Source organism: Sinocyclocheilus rhinocerous, unplaced genomic scaffold, assembly GCF_001515625.1.
Source record: "Sinocyclocheilus rhinocerous isolate Xijiao unplaced genomic scaffold, SAMN03320098_v1.1 scaffold2001, whole genome shotgun sequence".
NCBI classification, from domain to species: domain Eukaryota; kingdom Metazoa; phylum Chordata; class Actinopteri; order Cypriniformes; family Cyprinidae; genus Sinocyclocheilus; species Sinocyclocheilus rhinocerous.
The window spans coordinates 112,416-126,553 of NW_015633199.1; the positions used below are offsets into that span (position 1 = coordinate 112,416).

General features: G+C 40.1%; 2 pseudogenes; both read left to right on the forward strand.

Annotated features, from left to right (window-relative positions):
* The first annotated feature begins 426 nt into the window (after positions 1–426).
* LOC107743934 (acid-sensing ion channel 4 pseudogene) lies at positions 427–1,780 on the forward strand (annotated as a pseudogene).
* Positions 1,781–1,834: 54 nt separating this feature from the next.
* The window catches only part of LOC107743932 (acid-sensing ion channel 4-like), a 78,832-nt pseudogene continuing 66,528 nt past the window's right edge, over positions 1,835–14,138 (forward strand).

A 14,138-nucleotide genomic window follows, 5' to 3' on the forward strand; every position in this document is an offset into this window, starting at 1 on the left:
AACAGCATGAGAGTGCTCGCCTAAGAAGCTAAAAAGTGTGAAAGTAGGGTCAAGATCAATATGTTATTTCTGTGTCTTTGGTGTCATCTGAACCTACATTGGGAGACAGGCACTAATTTAAATTCGTGCAGGAGCCTGGTGATGCTACCATTAATTCCTGATAAGAAAGAACCGTTGTACTGCTTTCCTTAATCTTTGACTGATGCTTCTACGCGATCAATATCCTTTCTTTCTCTATTTCCCTTTTTCTTTGCTTTTTTTTTTCTTGAAGATTGATCGTTCAGAGTTGTGAGCTGTTTACGCTCACTCCTCACGGCTCATTATTGTCGCAATTAGGATGTCTTCTGGGACTAAGGTGGGGGGCTGACATTAAAATCCACTGACCCCCCCTAACGTTCTCATCTAGTCTGGGATGTTCAGCGAAGCAGCCTTTGACGGAAACGTATTGTGGTCAAGGGGTAAGAAAGCGTCTCAAACAAGTGGGAGAGCGAGCGAGGGGGTGCAAGTGTATACGTACGCATGTGTGTGTGTGTGTGTGTGTGAGAGAGAGAGAGAGAGAGAGAGAGCAGGAGACAGAGAGAGAAAGCGAGAGGACAGAGAGCGTGGGGGGTGTTTGAGTTGCCGCTGCTTGTGCCGGTGAAAAGGAAATAATCACAGTGTTGCTTCCTCATGAATTATTAAGAAGCCCCCCAGTCTCTTTTAGCTTGAGTCAAATGCTGCATTTTCATCTGTGGCTATAAAGCAAAGAGGAGATTTGTTGTGTATTTTAGTTGTTGTTGTTTTGTTTCCCTAGGTGTATCACAGCTGGTAAGCAGGACTCGTATGCTTGCCGAACAAGTGCTCAGATGAGCAGTCCGAGTGCAGCACCAGGAGCATCAGCACAGAGAGACAGAAGCAGTTCCCTCCACTGCACACGACAGCAGCGGCCGCTCTCACTCTCGCTCTGCATGCCTTTTTTTCCCTTATTTTCTTTCTGGAGTTGAGATCTTGTTTCTCAGAGCAACGGGACTTAGTGGATACTGGAGCTCCAAGCTGTTATCCAAGCATCCCAAACGCAGACCTGGCTGCCCACATGCCGATCGAATTTGTTTGCAAAATCAAATTTGCAGAGGAGGATGAGAAGCAGAAAAGCAACCAGGATGGGGACAAGGAGAGCCTGATCGAAGAGAGCTGCAGCCCCCCAGCCAAGGACCTGGCCGGCTTCGCCAGTGCCTGCTCGCTCCATGGGATTAACCACATCTTTGTGTCGGGCCGGCTGGGCGTCAGACAGACCCTCTGGGCTCTCGCATTCCTGGTGTCCCTGGTTCTCTTTCTATACCAGGCGGCAAAGTGTGCCATCTCCTACCTGGAGCATCCTCACGTCACGGCGTTGAACGAGGAGGCCACCCCGGAGATGGTGTTCCCCGCCGTGACCATCTGCAACATCAACCGTTTCCGCTTTTCCGCTCTTACCGACGCCGACATCTACCACCTGGCCAACCTGACCGGCTTGCCCCCCAAAAACAAGGACGGCCACAAGCCCACCGATTTGGAGTATCCGGCGCCGGACATGCAGGACATCTTCAACCGGACGGGTCACCAGCTGGAAGAGATGCTGAAGAGCTGCAACTTCAGTGGGCAGAACTGCTCGGCCGAAGACTTTACAGTGGTAAGCTCGAGAAAAGTTTCTGTTATCGGCTTGCAACTTTTGCTTCAGAAAGTTAACTTTAGAGAAAAAGTTAATGGCAAAAACTACGTAGGGCCATTTATTATTAGAATCGAGAACATGGTGGATTCGTAAGCGTACCGAACAAGTGCTCAGATGAGCAGTCCGAGTGCAGCACCAGGAGCATCAGCACAGAGAGACAGAAGCAGTTCCCTCCACTGCACACGACAGCAGCGGCCGCTCTCACTCTCGCTCTGCATGCCTTTTTTTCCCTTATTTTCTTTCTGGAGTTGAGATCTTGTTTCTCAGAGCAACGGGACTTAGTGGATACTGGAGCTCCAAGCTGTTATCCAAGCATCCCAAACGCAGACCTGGCTGCCCACATGCCGATCGAATTTGTTTGCAAAATCAAATTTGCAGAGGAGGATGAGAAGCAGAAAAGCAACCAGGATGGGGACAAGGAGAGCCTGATCGAAGAGAGCTGCAGCCCCCCAGCCAAGGACCTGGCCGGCTTCGCCAGTGCCTGCTCGCTCCATGGGATTAACCACATCTTTGTGTCGGGCCGGCTGGGTGTCAGACAGACCCTCTGGGCTCTCGCATTGCTGGTGTCCCTAGCTCTCTTTCTATACCAGGCGGCAAAGTGTGCCATCTCCTACCTGGAGCATCCTCACGTCACGGCGTTGAACGAGGAGGCCACCCCGGAGATGGTGTTCCCCGCCGTGACCATCTGCAACATCAACCGTTTCCGCTTTTCCGCTCTTACCGATGCCGACATCTACCACCTGGCCAACCTGACCGGCTTGCCCCCCAAAAACAAGGACGGCCACAAGCCCACCGATTTGGAGTATCCGGCACCGGACATGCAGGACATCTTCAACCGGACGGGTCACCAGCTGGAAGAGATGCTGAAGAGCTGCAACTTCAGTGGGCAGAACTGCTCGGCCGAAGACTTTACAGTGGTAAGCTCGAGGAAAGTTTCTGATATCGACTTGCAAACTTTTGCTTCAAAAAGTTAGCTTTAGAGAAAAAGTAAATGGCAAAAACTACTTTGGGCTATTTATTATTAGAATCAAGAACATGGTGGAGGTGTAAAGAGCAATAAATGTCCAAAATTCTGTATCAATTGCTGGAATAGTGAGTTTATTTGCACTTTAGAAGCAAATGTTCTGTTTTCAGATGAAACTGAGGAGTCTACAGGTGTTGCAAATAAATTCAATTTATCATTACAAGAGAAACAGTTTCTGTCCGCGGTGAGGTGGATAGATATGCTTTCTTTTCTGGTTTCCCCTGTAGTGACTATTCATTTGGACATAGTCTTTGTAAATAGGGCACAGACCTGGCTCGCTACCCTCATTGTGTTCACAGGAGAGGTCCTGTTTCTCTGTAGTCTGGATTTCTTAAAATGTACCGACAACAGCAGGGAATTCAGCTGTTATCCTCAAGGGAGAAGAGCAGGGTGCATTTTTACTTTTCAGTTGTTTGATTCTGCCATCAGTTTCAGCCACTGAAAGAGTGCATGGCAACAATACTGCTTTGTAAAAACTCTCATTCACTTTTTACACCACCTATGCCAAGAGTGAAGTGTTCTCAGTGTTGTATTTCAATCCTGTCACTGTTGGAATTAAATATTTAGAGTCTGAAATCATACATGATTTTTGCATTAGCTAAATTGGTTAAAACAAATAAAACAAATTCCATAAGCCAACCAAGTCCACTCCGGAAGGTCTTATACGTGTCCATCATGCCATATTTATTGATGTTATGTGTACTGGTGGATGAATGAATATTGCTTTGGTAATGGCAAGGAACATTTTTCAAGTCTTAATAGGATGTGTTGGACATACACACCTTCCCGAGATGGATATGATAACATGGAGTGACCCTTTGATGTGTTGACGAGTTTTAGTCTTCTGTTCTACTCAAGGTCTCTCTGTAGATACATATGTTTGATCCTAAGTACCATTCATGTGATACAAGAAGTGACGGCTGAGACTCTCTCGGCTTCTCTCTTCCACTGCTACTTTCTTTCACCCCTTCTGTACAGTCTCTCTCCCCGTTGGCCACGGCAGGAAAAAATGCCACGCTTCTGCAGAAAGATAAAAGCAAAGCTGAGAAGAGAAAAGCGGTTAAAGTTGTGACAGGCAAATGTGAAGTCTTGTCCTCACAGTTGTTTGTGCTTGCTGTTTGTTGAAGAATTCAAAGATGAATTCAAGAGGCACCAGTTGTCTGCATCAGACATTAAAAGACAATTTACTCACCCCCATGTCGTTCCAAACCTGTGTGACTTACTTTCTTCTGTGGAACCCTGTTGGAGAAATTCTGAAAAATGTGTTTCAGTGTAACAACATTGAATTGGGACTGGAGCTTTCAAGCTTCAAAAAGAATGCAAAAGCACCATAAAAGTATGACTTGTGAGTCTTCTGGAGCCACAGAATTGGTGTTTGTGACAAACGAACAAACCGAAATTTCAAGTTGTTTTTTAATTAAATTCATCTGCCCTTGGTCTCTTTTACATGGAGAGAAGTAACAATGTCTGATTCATGAACAAATCATTCTTTTGAGGGATGTCTTTACATTGAATCAGCTGATATGGTCTGAGTGATTCCTTCACAAACTAGGTAAGATTTGGTGACGCACTGTTTCATTAGCAGTGGTTAACTGCTTTTGGAGAGAAGTCTTATCACTGAATTTTAAACTTAAAGGGAAATTTGCTGTTCATTTACTACTCACATTCAGACCATCCACGATGTCGTTTTTCTTCAGTAGAACAGTAAAGAAGATTTTTAGCTGAAACCGTGGTCCTTGGTGATTCATAAAATGCAAGTCAGTGGCTACTGGCACTTGACAGTCAAAAAAAGTATATACACGCATCACAAAATTAATATCCATGGCTCCTGATGATATATTAAAGTCTTATGAAGTGAAACCATTGGTATGTGCAAGAAACAACATTATTTACAACATTATTACATGTAATGCAAAGCTTCAGACCATGGTTTCAGCAAAAATTAATCTTTACTGTTCTACTGATGGAAAAAAGTCACCTACATCTTGGATGGCCTGAGGGTGAGTGAATTAACAGCAAATTAGATTTTTTGGGTGAACTATCCTTTTAAATTCCTTATAGAAAGCTATAATATGATTTCAAAAGGTTAAGGTGCGATCACATGAGTGAAATTTCATGGGCAAAAAAGGTCCAATGTCTATTGCCAGTAGTACAGCGATGACCAACTTGAACGTGTTGCGAAATCTGCATGGTGAAATTCATGTTGTGTGGGTTCCTGTTGATTTTTGTCCAAGAAAATCCATCAAGCAATGGTTACATAATGCACTATTTACAGTATATGCACTACTTTTATGATACTTATATGGTGCTTTTATGTCATTTCCATCAGTGCCTCAGTTCCCATTCATGCAGGTAACTGCATTAAAAAAAAGCAGTACATTATTCAAAATTTGTCCATTTCTGTTTTACTGCAGAAAGAAAGGTATACAGGTTTGTAACAACAAGGAAGAGTAAATGAGGACAAATTTTAAGTGAACTATTCTTTTAAGTATTTGTTTCGGAAGATGGGATTGGCTATCCCATGTCAGCACGGGCCTCTCGTGAGCCACAGAAGGACTACTTATGAATTAATCTACTTGGAAAGTTCCCTGCTCCACCGTTCTCTCCCATCAGCCCTGTGATCTGTGTCTGAGAGGCTGTCAGTTAGATTAGTTACAGGCATCTTGCTGTCTCCACGCATGACGGGACACTTCCTCCATCCCCACGGGCTGCGCAACCCCGGGCAGAAAAACAAGGAGCGATTTTTGAGAAGCATCTCTTTAGCCTTTCCAGTGTGACTAGATTGCAGATGTAAGAGGAAACGGGATCACTGTGACTATCACGGAAGCTTTGTATTGACAGCAGACAGACTGATATTTTTAGCATAAAGTGTTGACCTTAGCTGAGCTTAGTGTTTAGCATAAAGAGATGACCTTAGCTGAGCTTTCTGGCCTCTGGGTGCGTGTGGATTACTAGCCTGAGGAAAAGAGCACACGGCATGTTCATGTCTAGCCTATTCCAGATGCTGCGTTTATCTAATGACTGCATCAGCAGGGAAAGCGGTCTATTTTCGATCAATCACATCCCTGGCATTTAGCCCCACTACTTGGTTTCAGCAATTGCACTCATAATATTAGCTGTTCATTTGTCATTCTCACGCCCAATGTCCTAGAGCTCTTCCCGTTCAGAAACACTGCAACAATAATCATTATATCAAAAGAACAGAGGCACTTTTGAATATCTGCATCATTGATCATCACACTGTTTTATCATCAAACAGAAAAGCAAAAAAATCTGAGAAAATTTTCTAATTGGGTGTGCATGTTCATTTCATATTCATTCGTTGCTAAGCACAAATGCTTAATTTATGGTCTTTGATTTATGCTGATGTTAATAAAAATATCATTTCCATTTTGCCTCATAGATGTAAATAAATTATGTAACCGCATTCAATTTAATGTAGTATTTTGTCTCACTTGTGGATATAAGAATTTCCTCTTCCTAGAAAGCTTATTGCAATAGACATGCACATGTATTTAAAATTGTATGTACAGCAGTCTAGAGTGTTCATAAAATTTGTATTTATGTAAAATGAGTAGGTCTTTCAATTACTGACAATGTCAGAGGTTAAAAGGGGTACTAATCATATTTCAAGGTAGGGCTGAACAATTAAAAGATTAATTGTATTTTCACCATCATCATGATTTCCACGTCTTTCGATTAATTAAGCATAATCGTCTGCCATATTGGCCCACTGGTAATTTATGCTGAAAATCTTTTTTTTTCTCTCTCTATCTATTGAAATTTTCAGTTAGCTTGCATTGGTAACAAGCCTCCACATGCTTTGGGTTGCCAGATGTCAAGAGTTTAAATCCCCAAAAATAAAGCTTTTAACTTAAATAGATATATTTTCTACACAACACTAAAAAAAACCTGATGATCTGACAACATCGGTTGGAGTTTTCAATTGCGATATTGTGCAAGTGTAGTACAGCATCATTTGTGAAAATGCGATATTGTGAAAGTGTTGTTCACATGACCATTTGCTCTGTTTGCTGCGACTAAATCTTCAAGCAAACCTTCTCAGTGAAACTATTAAACTATCATAAATCCAAACGTGAATCTCGATGATACTGTTTGCAATTATGGTTGCTGAAACTTACGCAACCTCTGTGCTACAATGTTTTTTTTTTGTTTTGTTTTTTAATAGAAAAACATTAATTTGGAATTATTGGAATTAATATAGGAATATTAGGAAAATTCACTCTTTTAGCTTTTGTGAAAAGCTTCTTTTACCAGTTTTCATAATGTAGAGAGTGTGCGCATGTACTAAATGAGGTCTATGAAACTAGATGAGGTCAAATAAATCCTGTATATTGATTAACGTTCTTTTGATTTGTGCTTACATGAAGGTACAGTAATTCTGATTAAATGTCAAAAGAAATTTGTCAAATGACAACACTTGTGATTATCATTTTAACCATTATTGTGCTGCCACATTTCAAGGAGTCTAGGTCAGTTTTGACCACACTGTTGGAACCAAATGTCCCAGCAAGCACAGTAAAAGTACAAAATAATGTCTTAATAAAATTATAAAAATGCAAAAATAAACATTTCTGTTAAAGTTAGGTTTAAGGTTAAGGGATAGAAAATATTATTAGTTTAGTGTAAAAAAAACAAACAATAGAAGTCATTGGAAAGTCCTTATTATAATAGAAAATCATTGTTTATATTTGTAGTGTATGTGTGTGATTTGCAGCATTATTTGCTTTCTGTTCCCCTCGACATGGGGTATAATTAAAACACTCAGCTGTTATTGACTCATGATAATTGCTCACAATAGATATCATAATAAGATGTTTAAACATAATTGAATATAAATTAATAGCTGTGCTTCAATTTTCCTTTCCACCTAACTGTCAGCTCCTGGTGGTGAAGGGGATTGTGAGTGGTTTAGCTCTTTGGTTCTTTTTGCCTGCTCCACTCTGTGTTTGCTCTTCCGCTTGCTCTGTTTGCAGATGCATTTTCCGATTTAGTTTTAAGCAAGGACAGATCCCTTGTGCATATATTCCTACGGATAACTGAGTGACACTGACCTAGGTTGATCCAAAGTCCAGGATGAGGACAGACATTAGGGCCACTATAGCATTTGTCATGTCAGTTTGGAACAGGAGTGTTGAGAGCCACATGCTTTAAAATAATTGAATATGTGAGTGAATGGCTCCTGCGGTATGGTGACATGCCTTTAATAAAACAAGCCACTTCAGAACTGTCAAAAAGTCCGGTGTCTTGTCTTGTAGATTTTGCAGCTTTGCTGCTTCATTATTGCGTAAATTTCTTCAAAAGTTATCTTTCTGTGGTTAGTGCTGTGACTAGGGGTGTGCGATATTGACAAAAAATAATATCTCGATATTTTCTGGGATTTTATCGATAACGATAATTAGACGATATTTTGCTGAGTGTGTTATTGTGCTGGTATTTTAAGGACTACCGTGGACAGCTGACTCCTAAAGTTTTTGATATTCTTTATATTCTGTGTGGTGGTCAGTTCACACTGATAGAAATTAATCTTTTCCAGTATGAGTTGAAATTATTTTTTACCTTTTTTACATTTATAAAGACATTTTTCTAAAAGTGTGCTTTATCTTTTGAGTCAAATCCTTACATTTAATCAGTGAATTATAATAATAAGACATCTGGGCTGTTACCAAGCAAATGAAATCAGTATCAATAAAATGTATCTTTGCAATGCAGAGGAAACACAGAAGCTTCATCTGAAGTGGCATTTAGATGTACTGTTTAATGCAGAACATGAATGCTTAACCTGCAATTACAAATGCATAAAAAATGTTTGATATATTAAACATAAAACGTGATTTTGTGATCATTCTAAATAAATTTTAATTGACTGAATCATTCAGTGAAAGAACGGAGCCGCGCACTAGTCTAGACTTCACGTAATATATGCGTGCGCTCTGTAGGAATGTTTTGAAAGGTTTTTGCAAAATACTCGATAATGTCAAATCGCACATCGTTAAAACAACAATCACGATATTATCGCAGACGATATACTGTATATCGCACACCCCTAGCTGTGACTATGCTCCAGACCAAAGGGTCAAGGTTTAGCCAGCTAGCATGTGTTGGTAGATGCTATAACTAGCCTCCTCCATCTAAAAAAGCAAAAAGCATCTTTCTTTCTCCATTGACAGTCATTTAAATGTATTCATTTATTCTCATGTTTTTGTTAATAAACGTAAAGAAATAAATACAATAATTTTATTGTATAAATGATCCTATCAATGATCCTATTAAATGTTTTGGGTTGATAAGATTTTTTTTATTTTATCAAAAATACAGTAAAAAAATTATATTTTAACAATTTAAAGGAACTGTCTTGTATTTAAATATATATATTTAAAATGTAATTTATTCCTGTGATACAAAGCTAAATTTTCAGCATTCATTACTCCAGTCTTCAGTGTCACATGATCCTTTAGATATTATTCTAATATGCTGATTTGCTGCTCAAGAAACATTTCCTATTATTAATGTTGAACTGTGCTGCTTAACCCTCATGTTGTCATTCTGATCCAGAGAGGATTTTCTTTTTCTGGAAAATTCTAATGTTATCACATATGACTAAAATCTACTGACTTTGCTCACACAGGGTATAACAGCTTCCTAAAAATGTTGATAATTTTTCAACTTTTTAGAGATTTTCTCCCCACCTTTTTACGCTTGTGGTGTTCCCAGTCAAAAATGACACTGAATCCAATATTTGGACATAATATAGCATATTGGGAGATTTATGAGCAACTTTTAAAAGGCTGATCATCATGACCAGGAACACCAAATTAAGTAAAGGATATTCAGCACAGCACAAGGGTTAATATGTTTGTGGAAAAGAACAGCATTTATTTAAAATATAATTCTTTTGTAACATAAATAATATCTTAACTGTCACTTTTACTCAATTTATTGTGTCCTTGTTGAAAAAAAAAGTATTAATTCCTTTTTAAAAAATTAATTTACATTAATCCACAAATATTATATTACAGTAGTTATTTTGGAGGGCTTTTAAAAGTGTGAAATTGACTTTTTTTTCCTGCTGCCTTTCATATTACAGTTCAGGACAGTTGCTTATGAAATGTTTCAGAGTTTTGCAGATTTTAAATAGCATACTTCTGTGTTTTTTGTGCCAACCGAGCAAGTGTCATTGCTGCATGCTTACAGATAGCTTTTTCTAGAATTATAGACTTCCTTGCCTCAGACACATTGAGCCATGGTGCTCATGTGAGAAACATGGGTTTGAATCCAGCTTGCGTCATGTCCTGATCCCACTTAAACATCAAAAAACAATCTTGTTCAGGTGTTGTGCAAAAGTGAAGCACGAGTACAGTGGCTCCAGAAGCAGCCAAAAGTTCTGGAGATGGAGCGGTGTCGAGTCTGCTTGAGGTACGATCATGTGAGGGCTTTTGGCAGTAACAGGTGTCTCACATTGTGTTAGCGAGGAGCTGGCACTCTCCGCTCCTGAGGTAGGATGTCTTTCTCTCCGAGAGCTCTGCTGTGTGAGTGACATCAGGTCCCCCTGCGGGCTCAACGTCTGGCTCTTCTCTACGTTCCCCCACTCCTTCTTCCGTCTTCCTGACAGAAACACAGGACTGAGGGAGCGTGAAAGTGACCGCGTTCCCGCGGCTCTGTCCAAACAGCCCGTCAATTAGCCGCCCAGTTCCACTGTCGCAGGTCTCCACAGATTATTGAACCACTGAACCACCGATACATTAATATCCTCCGCTCAAAGCCTCAGCCTTCAGCTGCCCGCATAACATTTTATCTCTCCTTCAGCACGTCTGCTGATGCACGGAGACGCAATTGCATGTGAGAGGCATAGCTGTAAACATACTTATCCTCAAGCCATTCCTGCTTTTAGGGGACATGGGGACTATTGTGAGTGTTTATGTTTGTGCGAAGGAGACAGGGACAGACGGAGAGAACACACATACACACACAACCAATCACAGTGGGGCTATTCGAATCCCCGGCAAATAGATCAGCGCTCTTTACGCTAAACACATCAGCAGCAGCATTCCATAAGACAACCCACACCTGAGACTGATCGGTGTATTATGAATGCAGAGGCGGCGTTTCACTCGCAGGGATTTTTTTCTCCCCGTTACCATTCCTCTCATCATCCTCCGATTTAGCCAGCCGGCTACATCCGAAAAGTCTACAGCTCAAGGGATAGCTTTAAACTTGGCGAAAAAAAAGCAGGGCCCTAATGTTCGGAGGCTGTAAACTCCCTCCAGTGTCCACAGAGACATTAGTTCCCACTTACATTTGTCTCTTTCTGACAAGCTGTCCGGCGAGCTGTTGGAACGAGTGTATGTGAGCGAGCGCGCATACATGCTTCATCATATACTGATAGACTTGGAGGAGAAGATTGATAGTAACCCCTAACTTCGGCTGTTTGCTGCACCCTCCCTCCTAAATCAATATATTCTTCTGTCACATTACTTCCCAGGCCCTAGCCCGGCATGACTAATTATCTTGTTCCTCTGGTTTTGGCGGGAAGTCTGCTGTGTTTGATAATGAGGAGAAACCCAGCCGTATGGATACGTTTGCACTTTTGCATTGAGCTAAATGCAAGCTTACCAATAAAATAAGCTAATGCAGAAAGATGGATATACTCTTTGGCACGCTCTTTACATATGCCGCAAGAAATTCTGTTCGAGCTTATTTTTCATTCAGAACTTCCTCTTCCCGTGGCTTAGAGGCAATAAGAAAGTGATAAGCCCTGAAGAGGAGCACTGTGCTCATCAGTCTTTAGTATCTGACTGGATTTTAATCGGGGTGCACAACGATATTATGCAGCCAGTTTCTGAGCCACACGTCAAATATATCATCACAAATCAAAGCTGTTGCTAGGCCCCTTCTAGGAGAGGTTCAGATCCCTGTCTTTCATCTCCGCCTCTCTAAAAGTCTAAATGTCAGCATCCTTTACATAATTAGTTATTTTATTATATAATTATAATATGGTTCAATTTAGTATATATATTTTTTTTTTAATTTAATTTATTTTTATTTTTTCAATTCAATTGATTGATGTGATACTAAAGGCTAGAGTAATGGCTCCTGAAAATTCAGCTTTACCATCATAAGAATAAACTACATTTTAAAATATATTCAGATACAAACCAGTTATTTTAAATTGTAATAATATATCACAATATTACTGCTCTACTGTATTTTTTATCAAACAAAGGCAGCCTTGGTGAGCATAAGAGACTTCCTTTAAAAACATTACAAAAAGTCTTACTGACCCCAAACTTTTGAAATGTAATGTATGTAGAAATTAATATTAACGAAGATAAATAAATGATGTGAAAGTATTGTTCATTGTTATTTTATGATACCTAATGCATTAACTAACTAATGTTAACTAATTTAAACTAAGTGTAAAGTGCTACCAAAATTTTCATTACTTCCTACTTCAAAAAAATCATTTTACTTCCAAATATGTTGCCATTACTTATCACAAATTTCACAAATATAATGATTATGTATCACAACTTGTACTTCCAAATACACTGCCATTACTGATTTATATCAAAATTGAGATGGTTTTATTTATTTATTTATTTTTGTTAATATTGTTGTATTGTTGTACCGTCATGCTCAGGTAGGGGCTTGAATCTCCCTAAGACTAAAATCCTAAAATCTAACCAACTACAAATGCATGTTAAAAGTTCATTGTTAAAAAAAGGCCTTGTGAACGGGCTGGTCCGGGTAATGGATGTGCGTTTTTCCTCTGTCTTTGCTGCCACGGTTTAATTACTGTGTGAAAAAGCAGCATATGCTTAAATATCAAATGAACCACACAAGTGACAATCTTTGTTCTGCTTAGTGCATGGAAATGTCAGTTTGGAGAGGCTAAGGCAACATTAAAGTGGAAAATTAAAGAACATAAATGTCACTCAGTGTATTCTGGTCTGCGGTCTAGCAGAGCATGAAGGGCTGGCATGTCTGCTTGGTTGGACGATTACCCTGTGCTCTGAATTATGTCGAATGTCACACACTTGGCACTGCCTTTTGCTGATCTTTGGTGTTTGTTTGTACACTTGCAAGCATTATGAAGCAGAGTGTACTGTTTCGTAAAATTTGTGATGATACCCAGAACTCCTTGTGCAGATGGTTACAATACAAATATAAAATTTAGCATCAGTGAAAGTGAAAAAAGTAAATGAAATAACTGCTGCTGTTACATTGTGGCCTTCTTCATTATAATGAAAGTAAATAAAATTGTCAAACTGCTATAAAACTGTGAGCACACAATCAACTGTTTATCACAAAATGATGTTTATCACAAAATGATGTTTTATTAACAAGGTTCTGGAGGAGCACGATCAGATAATCAATCAGTCTGGCCCAGGTGGAGCCCTAGTCAAACAAAGAGCGAATATGTTCATCAGTATTTTAAGCACAACCCGTTTGCTTTAATCCTTCCCTCAGGAGACGAATGCAGAATGCTGCACCTCTTCACCGCCCCCCCCGCACCTCTTCACCCTCTTTCTCTCTCTCAGCACAGATAGCAGAGCTGAAGGCACTTGAACTCAAGCTTCCAGAGGGGAGTGGCATTTTGTTTTTCTTCTGCGAGCAGCAGTGACATGGATATACTTTGTGGATTAACACTTTTAGTTCATTTGCATTCATTTCATTCTTTATGGACTTTTATTGGTCCATTGGTAGAATTGTTTCTATCTAATATTTGATGGGGCTTATGAACATTTTCCGGGGCCCTTAGCTTGTGTGGGTATTGTAAATTTAGCTGCATCCAGCTCACTGAAAATAATCTCCAATAACTCTCAAGTAATTTTATTCAGTATGTTTATTTGTTAGAACTACTAAGCGGCATTGCATGTGGTAAATTATACTGAAAATGGTCCTGCGTGACTGTAATTATCTGGCAACAAGCGAGTCTTAACGAGGAGCTCAGAATGGGCCACTTTGGACAACTAACTATCTATAAAGGCCAAAGGGACACGTAAACACGCACAAAATGATTCCTTCCCACGAATAAAGAGACTCAACCGTTTGAATACAACAAATTGTACATAGACTATATGTGTACAAACCTCCCTATGTGTTTCCCTCCCAGCGGACAATGACGTTCACAGCGAGGTACGCAGTGCATCAGCCAGTCATTCATCTCAAGGTTTCACCGATGTTGACAAACCACTCGACCTTCAGATGCATGGAAATGTCATATAATTCATCAAGCTCTGCTTGATTCGCCACCCCTCATTTTCCCATCCAAGTACATTTCGGTTATGAAGTGTCCTGAAGAACACATTAGACCAGAGGTCGGGAACCTATGGCTCGCCGGCCACCCCCGGCCCCTTTCCAAAAACAAAAATCATGTGGCTCGCCAGATCTCTCACCCTTTAC